This window comes from Bactrocera latifrons, unplaced genomic scaffold, assembly GCF_001853355.1.
Source record: "Bactrocera latifrons isolate USDA-ARS-PBARC rearing strain unplaced genomic scaffold, ASM185335v1 scaffold_91, whole genome shotgun sequence".
NCBI classification, from domain to species: domain Eukaryota; kingdom Metazoa; phylum Arthropoda; class Insecta; order Diptera; family Tephritidae; genus Bactrocera; species Bactrocera latifrons.
In genome coordinates, this window is record NW_017537612.1 from 792,221 (window position 1) to 804,844 (window position 12,624).

A 12,624-nucleotide genomic window follows, 5' to 3' on the forward strand; every position below is an offset into this window, starting at 1 on the left:
ACTGAGCATCTTTCTCTTTGACACCATGTCTGATATCCCACGTGATCTGTCAAATACTAATGCATGAAAATCCTAACCTCAAAAAAATCACCCGATATATCACTGCAATAACGCAGAACAGTAAATTCTGAGTGGTAGACAGCCATTTTCTTGCCAGTTTTCCTTCAAAAAATTAGAAAAACCAACGGCCTAAGACGGGTCACTTTTCACCACGACAATGCAAGCTCTCAGTCAACGACTGTGACTACAGCATTTTCAGCACTTAAAACATCGAATACTACGTCACTTGTCTTCTTTTTCGACTTTCGAGTGCCATTTGACGTCTTCAGAATGTATATTTTGGATATACCTCAGATTGGTTCACAGGCATGCGAAAGTGTACAGATCTTAATGAAGAATATTTTGAAAGGCAATTTGTTTTTGTTCTCTATTCCGCAATATAAAAGTTGTCGAATTTCCCTAAAATATCTAAAAATAGATTTTAACAATCTGCATAAGTTCGAAATATAATAAATACGAGTAAAAAATGTTTAATATAATTATAAAACAAAAGATCTTTACCTCGCCAAAACCGTTCATCTCTTGAAACAAAAAAGAAAATAGAAAGCTTTGTATTTCAAGCCACTTTAAAATGACAGACACTTGAGTTTTATTTTTCAGCTCTGAGAGTACAAATATTACTAAAACAAATATATGTATCGAGCGCTTGGCTTAAATACATGCTTGACACAGTAAATGTAATCAACAATTGCATAATAAACGAAGCCAAAAGGAAGCCATAAATACAGTTTTACTATTTTCACACCATTTCCTCAGACGAAGTGCTTTTTCAAATAAATATAGAACAACAACTGAATGAATAATGTCACAAGTATGAATTGTATGGACATAGTTTTGAATCGCGAAGGAAAGCAAGCAAAAAAAAAAAAAAACGAAAAACAGTTATGTCAAAAGCTGTTATGGACGAGCATATATCATTCGGCAAAGAAATGACCAACACCAATTGAAAAGAGCCTAAAAAGGCAAGCTCACATAAAACTGTAAAAAGTTTTTTCTCTTTTTTTCCCCCAAGAAAAGCGCACCGCTGATATATCGCCTGCCGTCAACCCACCTGCAGCAACACCAATGACCAAATACTCACAGCCGATAAGGCGAGCTTTGGTGCGCATTTCCAATTCGGCGCCATCAAACATTCAGCGGCCCACAAAGTGGGTAAGAGTTGCTTTGCCTGTGTGACGTTGTCTTTAATTAGAAGTGGAATTGAAATTGGAATGGAATTAAGCATTGCGAAAGTGTGACCACACACATGCACACAGGAGAGTCGAAATGACAATGTACAAATGTATGAGAGCATATACTAGCAAGCTGCTGGCCAACTGTTTAGGCGCAAAGAAAGAAAAACTCGTTTCTTGTAAATGAAACTGGAAGAATGCGGTTGCGATGGAAAATCAAAAAAGTAAAAAATAAAATTATAAGCGAAATAATAAAATATATGCTTAGCACACAATGACGCTGAGCAGGCGGTGCGTTGGGAAACTGAAAGCGATTAAAATGACAGACAAAAAAAGAGGTTTGTCGCATAGGCGGCGGGCAATTCAATGTGTCTCAGTTATACTAAGTATAGTGCTGAGACAAATAATAGCACCGTGTTGGTAGGAAAAGAAGAATTCAAAAATAAAATTGCGTATCCAATTTATTATATACCAGCTGATATGACAAACTTGAATATGGAAATTATTGAGACTCTTCCCAAGATAGCTGAAACTACGTTACCAGAAAGCACTCTGATTTATATAAAGCCAAGAGCTGTCAACTCGACAGGGTTCTTCTGCATTTTTTGTGAAGAAAGTGGAGTATATGGTGCTTGAAAATCATCAGGTAAGTATTAAAGAGATGGCAAGATAGCTCGATAACTCTCGTGAGTCCTTTCGAATAATGTTGGTTGATATTTTGGGTATGAAACGCGTTCTTGCTCGACTCGTCCCGATAAAGCTGAACTTTTTCTTCAAAAAGAGTGCCATAAAAAGGTCTCTTGATCGTGCGAATTCCAATCCCACATACTAATTACGATGAGACATGGGTTTATGAGTTTGACAAGCAATCAAGTCTATAATCATCGGAATGGAGGGGAAAAAACGAGCCTATACCAAAAAAAAAACTCGGTAAAATCGCTCAAAAACCAAGGTAATACTCATTTTTTTTCGATATAAGTGGTTTGGTGCATCTTAAATTTGTTCCAGAGGGACAGACAATCAAAGAGGAGTTCTATTTGGGCGTATTGAGGCGTTTGTGTGAGAAGATACATGGAAGATCAATTCATAGATTTTCAAGATAACAATGCACCATCGTATATTTTTTTTTTTTTTTACCAAGTAAAGTTTGCACCTTATTTCGTAAAGTACCGTTCACTATTCAGACAAAATATAGCACATACTGAAAAAAGTTTGGTGCCAATTCGTTTTTGCAGAAGTTGAAAAACATATGAAACTCCAATCCAAGTAAATTTGATAAGGATTGAACACATATTTATTGCTGTGCAGTTTTCTTTACCAGCACTGTAAATGCCTTTATGGAAGTTACTGACGCCTGCTATTTAAAGTTTTATCTCAACCACTGAGCAGCTGGCAATGTACGGCATACGCAGTCGCCTAAGCACTGCTAGTCGAGAAGATAAAAGATCGCTACTGCATGCCAAACAACAATGGCCTAAGACGACTGGTTGTCAACATGATGTCTCTAACACAGTAGGCTTGCTAAGGCAACGCTTTATAAATAATTATTTAAATATATTCAAAAATAAATGCAAGTGTATATCATTGTATAGCGTTTAACTCATGGATTAGCGTGTACTAACCACCTTCTCCAAAGCTGAGGAAGTAAACTGCCTACAAAAGGGCTTATGGCAGCAACAGTTAGTTATGTTGCGAAACATTGTTTAGACACAAGATGCACACCTTTGCAACTGTCAAGTAATTACTTATTTGTTGTTGCGCTTCTTATTATGTTTGTTGAGTTTAGTGGGAGAAGCGTGAAACACGAACGATTCTGCTGCGGTTAAGACGATAATAAAGGTAAGCGCCTTATTACGAATTCCATTGTGTTTATAATTGTTATTGTTATTTTTGTTACAGTATTGCATTTACGTGGTGAAAGTATCGAATGTCATGATGAATGCTTTTATATGTACATACATATATTTAAAGTGGAGTTGCTCTATTCTTAGGCCAATTGCTTAATGTCATTACTCAGTTCTTTGATTGCTCAAGCACGGCTGTTCGGGTTCGCGTGGCGTTACTGAGAGTCGGTGAGGTGAACTCAACAGCGCTAGAATTGCAAAACGCGCATTCGTTAGTTCAGGCAGTTCGTCATTTGTCAGCCACAGTGTTCGTTTTTTTTTTTTTTTTTTTTTTTGTTTTGGTGCTGGTAGTGGGTGTCAGATTGCGCAAATGCTCCTCCACCTCCACACCTATTGCAGCGAGTCTACTCTCAAGCGTATTTTTTGCACGTTTTCTTCTCGTTTTCTCAATTTGTTTATGTTATTTCGTACACTAGTATTTTTCAACAATTCTTGAATGCTAAAGGTGGCGCGCCTTTTATGGTTCGCAAGCCAAGTTATTATTCAAAGTACTTTTTCAATTCAATTATGTGTTAATATATTTATTTATTTGCCTATAAGGGAAGAATGCAATGAGACAGCGAGAAGAGATAATGCGTGGGCGCGTTAATGCAAAAAAAAAAAGCATAAAGAGGAAATAATATTTAAATATGCATGACGTGCAGCGCGAAGGAAGAAGTGGCAAGAATTTGTAAAATATGTAATTTTATGTGCAAAAAACTTTTCTCATCATAGGCAGAACATTGCACGGAAGAGAAGTGACACAACAACCACTAAGCAAAAAAAAAAACCAAAACGGCGAAAAAACAAATGCGTTAATTAAGTTGGTAATTAAGAAGTAGATTAGAGTAGAGTACATTTTTACGCGTCTGCGTTCTTGCCTAATGTAGGTAGACTTCGCAATATAGTCTACCTGCATTACACATAGTGGCACACTCACTTAGTAGGAAGTGTGAAAATTGTATATGAGTAGATGGCAATGTGTTTTTTTCTTTTGTTGCAGGGTCGGTACTTGAATTTAGGTAATCTTATGTACAGACTCAAGTACTTGTGGCTAGATTATATGAGCTTGTACAATCACCGATACTACTTACATACACTGTATATAAGAACTGTATGTAAGAAGTGTAAACCTGCAAGTGCTGGCGTTAAACTGTCAGACTTGCCTTTATTTGGTTGTAAATATCAATTGCTTACAGCAATTGGGGATAACGCCACCAAACCGCAAACCAAAGGATATAAATGGATGATCCCAAAACCCAAAAATTTACAGCTAACCACCCAGTTTTGACGTCTAGCACATAAAATTTATTTTCCAACCCCCGAAATCACCTGCTACATAACGGTAACGTATTGATGATTGAAGACTGCAGCTTATAGAATAATGAATTATTCACCCTTAAGAGAAATTTTCTGCAAAAATGTACGAATAAGCAGAATAATGCATTAAACACACGTGTTCTCACATATATAGTACATACATTGTGACAAATAAGTACCCGGAATTTGTAAATAAAACGCAAAATATTTAATTATTCATCAATAATACACTTACACCAACGATTTTTCCAGTCCTGGAAGCTCTTTTCATAAGCACTTTTTACGATGGCCGTTAGCTTTTTCAGCGAATTCGATTGAAAACGAGGTCTGCGGAGCGGCAATTTACTTTTTTGGGTTTAAATTCGAAGCGAGTCGGGCAAGAACACTCAAAATATACACCAAATTGATTCGAACGCACTCGCTAGAGATGTCGAGCTCTCTTGGTATCTCTTTAACACTTCTGTGATGATTTTCAAGCAGCATATCCTTCACTTGTTTAATAAGTTTATCTGTTGAAGAAGTCGAAAGTCGTCCAGTACGAGGCATGTCTTCAGTGATCTCTCGACCGTCTTTGAAGACTTTGTACCACTCGTAGGCTTGTATTTTTGATAAAACTGAATCACCATAAGCCTTTTCCAACATTCGCAATGATTCCGCACACAAAATTTGGTTAGAAATACAAAGTTTGAGACAAATCCTTTGTTCGAAATTTTTAATCATTGTAAAAAATCACAACCGCAACCGAAGTGTACCTTAAGCATCTGTTATAAACTAACTGGTAGACAGATCGCGCTCATATTGTACATAGTAATTAAGGACAGGCCTACCAACTTAGCTAAACTCTATTTTTTTTTTTTTTTTTTGAAAGTTAACTACAATTTATGAGTGCTTTTTGGTCTTAATGTGCAGAGTGGTCCACATACGCTACAAGTTTTCGAAATTTAATGGAAATGTTTTGATTACAAATTTTGCAATTTTATTGGTTAAATATTAGCATACAGAACTATAATGAAAACCGAACTGCATTTCATAGACTCTGCGACTCATGAAGGACAAGATATGTATCGTACGTATACTCTTGTTAACAACTGTATTTGTATATAAACAGAGGTTTAATTTTACAATGGAAATAGACAGCACGATTTTCTTTCCATGCAATTTCCAATACAAAATATTCATGTGGGGTTCATGGCACTCCATTTGTGGCACAACTATCAAGACGCTGACGTGGGTTCAAGCACTTTCCGCCCTTGTAGCATACTATAACTGCCGCTAACCGTGTTTGTTCATTTCGGTTGCGCTTTCCCCCTCCGCTTTAACTAGGCAATATACATTATTGCTAACTCAATTGTTGGCCACATTGTAGTCTTTCTGCAATCGGCAGCTGGTGGTACTCATGCTGTTGGCGTTGCTACCTACAGCTACTGCTAGCTGCCGAACTCTGATTGCTTTGATTATGTGCTCCGTATTGCCAATCATGTATAAATAATTAGTTTTATCGATTTCCTGCCACTGCAGTGTAATAAGAAAGCAAAAAATAATTAATATTTTTGCAATGCAAATTTAGAAGCTTGTCTTGTTCAAGTGAAATACTTTTGAATAAGTCAATAATAAATGCGTCTTTCATACTGGGTATTAGATTTAGAATGCAATGGATCTGATTTTCAAGTTCACACAACAACTCGTGTTGCATAATTTGCACTGTAGCCTTAACGCTTTATCGCCATTTTTATGGTATGAAATGTCAGTATCAATATCCAAGTGTACAAATATGCTTTAAAAAATAATAGTATGCGTCCTTATCTGTAAAGTGATATTCAAAATTGTGGGACATCAATAAATACATATAAAAATGTACACAGAAATATTACTGTAAACACATAAATAGGTACATATATGTATGTATGTATGAGTCCGCTATCTAGCCTAACGAAAGTGGCTCCGTAATTCTAGTTGATTAGCTGAACAAAGAAAAAGTTGATAATAATGGCTTTTATCAAATATGAAAAGAAAAGTTAGCATGTGTATATTATTGGCAAAACAATTACTGGAAAAGTATTGCTCAGAGGCTATAATCAACAATCCGATATCATGATTCCCCTTCACGATTTGTCATTTATTGATGACGTCTTTGAAAATAAAATGCCCCTCCGTGTTTTGCAATGTAGCAGAAATATAAAATTCTTTTACATAATTTCGTTAATTGGAGTGATCTTTTTCCATTGGCATTAGTATACATATATATATAATATGTTAAGCTTTTTACCGCCCCAATCTCCAAATTGTTTTAAGCGAAACGATATTTATAGGCATAGTAGTAAGAAAAAGTTACAAAATCTCATGAGAACGAAAACTAAGCTTGCATTTTTGGGTAAATTTTAGAATAGCATTTCCGAATTTGGGGTTAAAATTGTTAAATGCTTTTGATTCGTCCAGGACGGTCATCAACATCAACTGATGATCAATAAAGTATGATAAAATAAAGGAATTAGTGCTTGAGAAGCGACGAAGTCAGAGATCTTACTGACATCGTTGGAATATCGGAAGGGTCAATGAAAACCATTTTGAAAGATCATATTGGTTCACAAATCACCCAATTTGTATTGTATTAGCGTTGATTGGTTTTATAATCCGGAAACAGACGATCAATCGGCCGAATATCGTGGCAAAGACGAAAGAGCCGCATCAAAGCAGGTCAATATTATTTTGACACCTTTCGACCGCCCAAACGGTTAACAATGCATAATGCATTGATTCTTCGTTAGTTTTCGCCATTTTTCAACCAATATCGACTTGTGACTATTCAGCAAACTCAAACGACCGCATCTGGCAGTCAATTGAAGACAATAAACGCGTATCCTATTCCGGAAATTGACTTTAACAACTGTTTCGAGAATTGGAAACAGTGCTGGCTCAAGTATATTGTGGCCAAAGGGTATTTCTTTGAGGTGGACACCATAGATTTTGAAGAATAAATTAAGAATTTTGAAATTATAAACTAAACTAATCTTACTATTTTTTGCTCATAATAGTATATTTTTCAGATATGATGATTGTAGTCATTATAATATATTGAGGACAATTGTTGTGGTTGATGTGCTAGATAATAAATTAATTAACAAGAAAAACTCGTTTCACTGAAAATTATTATTATTATTAATAAAGTAATTGAAATTATTGCAAAATTTTACAAATAAACCAACAAATTTTTGATATCTACTAAATAGAGGCTCCAGAAATTTTAGGTATCAATGCAAAGTTTGGGAAATCCACTTTCCACAATTTTACTAATTTAAAAATGTGCCCATTTTTTAATTTTAAAACTACAATTTTAAATGAGCAAATTGGTTACACAAGTATAATAAAACATACGCAAAATAGAGCGACAAACTGGAGGCCATGGTAAACATATGCAATTACATACAAATATATATCTTTATTTACATGTATATACACACACACAACCAAATGTGGAAAAGTCAGCTACACAGCAGTGGTTAAGAAAAACCAAACGAAAACAACAACAAACAAGCCAGTGAAGAGACCAACCGCAGTCAAAATCGATTTTTCCAAGGCAATACAGGAAGCTATAAGCCAACGTTGTGACATATTTTTTTCATATGTTACATACAAACAGACAACATTTGACATTTCACCAAGTTTATGGAAATCTTCATGCTATTTGTAATGGAAAATAAATAAATGTTACCTTTAATTTTGTAGTGAAAATATGTTGCAAAATATTTGAAAATCTCTACGCTTTACAAATCATTCGTTATTACTTTGCAAAACAAAGACGAAAGCACGCTGCAATGCACAGTTATCCGTGTTTGTTGGCAGTTGAACGTTCCACTAGCAATTTTTTCACTTGTAAAAAATTGTGTGAGATTACTATGCTTTTAATTTAATGAAAAATAAAATATTTTTACACTTCTAAGCAGTGGCAATGCATGAAGAATACTTTTCATTTATTTTATTACTGCATTTGAGCAAATTTTGGCATAAAACTTCAATGCACTTTTACCACAAATATTTTGCACTTTGTCGAAAAAGTCACAACTAAACAACCGAACTTGACACGAAAACGACGACGCAGCACAAAAGCATCCAAGACAGGCGTAGTTTTTGCACTATTAGAGTATATTACTTTGGTACTACGGTTGGGCAAGTGTCTAGAAAAGATAGTAAACGAAACGAATTGCAGAAATATGGCAAATGATTGCTGGTACACTCAGTGGAAATCACTACAAATTTCAGTTACACTAAAGAAGTCGTATGTATGTATGTATATGTGTATAACAGCTTGACACACAAACTACAAACAATATGACACTTCACTTCGCGAATAAGCTATGGTGAATTTCTTGCAGCACAAACCGTCACACAAAAAAGGTGTAATCGAATACGAAAACACAACGCAGTGTAATAAATTGAAAATAAATTGCTCAAATTACAATTATTTTTTAATGCTTATCACTTTTTTTTTGGCTTTTAAAAAGTAAGAATCACATTTTTCCGAGACACGACGCACAAATCGCTTTGCTACACTAGAAAAAACGTCGCCAGCCGATTCATTGGGGAATCGAAAATCCGCTACCGCGTAGATACAGAAATGGAACGCGATTGAGAGCAAAACTGCTGGCCACCACCACCAATACCGACTAAACGTACAACGCTGCCGCTGCTGGTGTTGCTGCTGCCCTCCTACAGCTACTGATATGGCTCGTGACGTGAAATCTATGCTGTGCTCGCAGACCATACCCGCGCGGCCAGAGTGCGTTTGTACTTATAACGCTGCCAGTAGCCATATGTATTTCAACACCATTCTTTTATTTTCATTCCATTTTCATGTTGCGTCGAAATATTGTGAGACTCTCCCACCTTTTTAACGAAATAATACAGACCGTTTGTCTGTATAGCCTCAAAGTACTATGTACAAAAGTATGTTGTCGACCCACTGGAGCTGACCAACATAATTATTGCCTCATCATATACACCTATGGCTGAGAAGTAATATAAAATCTCTCATTCTCTGTTATGAGCACAAGTATGCTCAGTTCTTGAAAATGGAGCAGGGAGGTTTCTTGGTTTTTGTGCGTGGTGAAGTTGCATTTCGTACATGTACATTTGGTTGTTTGTGTAAAAGGTAATAACAACCCATGCAGAGATAAGCTGATGATACGAAGAGAGTTAGACTGAAAGTGATGATAATTATGGAAGAATATCTGGAAGAATATCCAGATAAAGTTACTAGGAAACCTTCGCAGAAAATTTATAATATCTAGTCTAATTTTAATTAATTATTACTATAATTAATTAATATGAGTTGGTGATGAGAGGGAAAGCCAGGTTAAGATCTTACATATGCAGAACAGACCCTGACATATCAAATATATGTCCAGCGTGCAATAAGTCCCCGCATGAGACTGGCCACCTCTTTGCATGCCCTGCTAACCCTACTCATCCGACACCTTTTTCCGTTTGGTCCGACCCCGTCGAAACAGCACGTTTCTTGAGCCTACCGTTTGTTGACGCCGACAACTTATATAATCCTTACCATCCTAACGGAGATTTGGTACCCGTTCCAACAACAGAGTCATATTTTCGAACCATGTACAAAAGTTAAATTTCCTGTTAAAGCCCTGTTTCGACCATTAAATTTGCGTTAATTGAACGTTAGCCTATGTTGCGGACTGCCAAATTTTTTTTGGGCTTATAAGAAAATATTCTTATATATATTTGTAAGAATTTATAGCTTAAGGAGTATATTCGGATCCCAGAACTTTCACATTCGATCATTACCTGTATTCAGGGGCGGATCCAGGGTAGAATTTTTGGAACTATCCGCACCACTAAAATCGATTCATTAGTTTATTATTATCGATTATATTTTTATATATAATGATAGCTATAGAATCTTAACCAGTTAATGTGCTTACTGGTGTTTCTTATCGTCGTGCGCGCTTCTCTCTCTTTCTCTCTCTCTCTCTCGTTTGTAAATAGAAACTTCAATTTAACTCTTCAACGCCCTAGATGAGAAGGGGAGTAAGTAACTTGATTTCATTTATTATGAAGTGCTCTGGCGTAGTAGTACTGCCAAGTAACAGATAAGCTAAGTGTGGTGAATTACTTAGTAAAAATAGCAATTGCTGATTAGTATTTCTTATATACGTGCATATGTATAAGAAAAAAGTAAATATGTAGTATGTTGACAATTAAACAAACTATTTCGAATTTTTGTAGTCTCATAGCACAGAGGAAATAAATATAAATACATACATATGTACACAATACAATATAATTACAGAAAATGAACATTATTAACTAGCACTGTTAGTCGTTAACAGCATAAACGCATGCGCCCCAACAACACCATGTACACTCTCGGTAGTTATTTTTCTACCATAGGATTAAAAATAATAACTGAACACGCCTACTCGTTGCAGCTCAATCTCGTATAAGCACGATCAAATAGTGAAGTAATAATTGGCATTCTGCGACTGACTTCATCTACCAATTATTCTCTCCATTTGCGATGCACTCTCTGCCAATTGGACACTCCTTCTTAATAAAGGCAACAATTCATGCCAATCTCATAAACAACTGACTTTCCTTACTTCGATATGTGTATATGTATGTATGTATTACAGTTATGTATATTAACAAGAGATGTGAAAACTACTATAAAAATTTACTGATAAAACGTGCATTTTTTTCAAAAGTTTCAATGGTTAATGACGCACATATTCGATTTCGCAATTTTTGAATTACAAATAATAGATACTGAATCACTCGTAATGATCCGCAGGCGCCACCATCGACGTCAAATTAAATGACTTTAGGTCGTAAAGGCAGGCAGGGCTCACTAACAAACCATTCATTCAGAATATATATGACAATGCAGCCGTAAATAGCTATGTACAATGCACCCAACTGAACCTTTCGATCGCTATTTTAATATGTCAACGGTAGATCAAGTAACTCACCTCACTTGCTATGAGAAAGGAAATCAGAAAGATAATAACTTATTCACGGCACGCACAGAAACAAAGACAATGTGTGACAATCAGTTAATTTTTTTAGAAGGAAGGACAACAGAAAAGGAAGAATACCTAACTGAGCTTCTCCTTCTCCAAATGTTGAATAATTATTTGTTGTCATCAACATTTTCAAGGCCTTGAAAGGTTTTTAAGACTATATATGACATAAGACCGTTCGAGATTTCATTACTGAAGGTGTTAGCAGGGTTGCAATTTTTTTTATTTAAAAATTTTGCTCCACGTATTTGAGATTTCAAAATAAAAAAAAAATTAATTCAAATGTTTTTTTTTTTTTAATTGTGTTATTAAGAAACGTAGTTTTTCAATATATTTTAATACTTTCAGTAAAATTTAAGATCATTCTTTCACTGAAATTGATTTTTTAATAACATAATGTGTGATCAATTTCGAGGCTCTCTTTCAAGAAAAAACACAGCAACTTCAAATTTAATAGGGAATGTTTATTACCATTCGGCATTTATTTTTTGAAGATTAATCTTTGAAATGTTGGCCGCGGCAACGTCTCAGATGGTCCATTCGTCGAGCACAATTTTCGATGACCCTTTCGAGGATCTCGACTAGTAACTAGGGAATCACATGCGTGATATTTTACCCCAAGACCTGAATCGAAGCAGGAGGTAAAAGCCTATGACATCACATTAATGTGGACTGAGGTGTTAGATGAGTGAGATTCATTGGACGTGCAAAGTGGTTAGTAATGTTGTCACTCATTGCATGGAGGACATATGTATGAATGTATATTTGGTACTTCTGAGTCAATTCTGGAGTTTAATAAGCTACAATATCTAGAACGAAGATGCGCTGACCCTTCCTCTAGATTCTGGGGTAACTCAAATAAGAGCCCTTGAGATCCATTCCATTCAATTTAACTAGAACCGACTATAATAGGAACCAACGAACGACAACAATTATAAAACTTTTAAAATTATTAAATATACATACATACGGGATCGCTATTAAAATATTATGTACATATATAAGTATGTATGTATGCATATCCATACTTACTGCTATCTTATGGCATATATCAAATAACCCTCTCAGAGAACAAAAATTATATACAACAATATATGTACACATTATGTATGTATGGATATACACTCACGTGCAATATCACCACAAAATAGT

At 35.4% G+C, this 12,624-nt stretch overlaps 1 protein-coding gene across 4 annotated transcripts in view; it reads right to left on the bottom strand.

Annotated features, from left to right (window-relative positions):
* Positions 1-12,624, bottom strand: part of LOC108977552 (ubiquitin carboxyl-terminal hydrolase 46) — a 101,939-nt gene that overhangs the window by 86,153 nt on the left and 3,162 nt on the right. Inside the window, exon 1 of one of the 4 annotated variants that reach the window (XM_018947278.1) lies at positions 8,145-9,151. The exons of 2 other annotated variants lie outside the window; for them this stretch is intronic. The gene's annotated coding sequence lies outside the window, so the exon portion shown is untranslated. Of the gene's footprint in view, positions 1-4,670; positions 4,988-8,144; positions 9,152-12,624 lie in introns of those variants that run through there. One more of the 4 variants, XM_018947277.1, reaches the window with a different exon arrangement.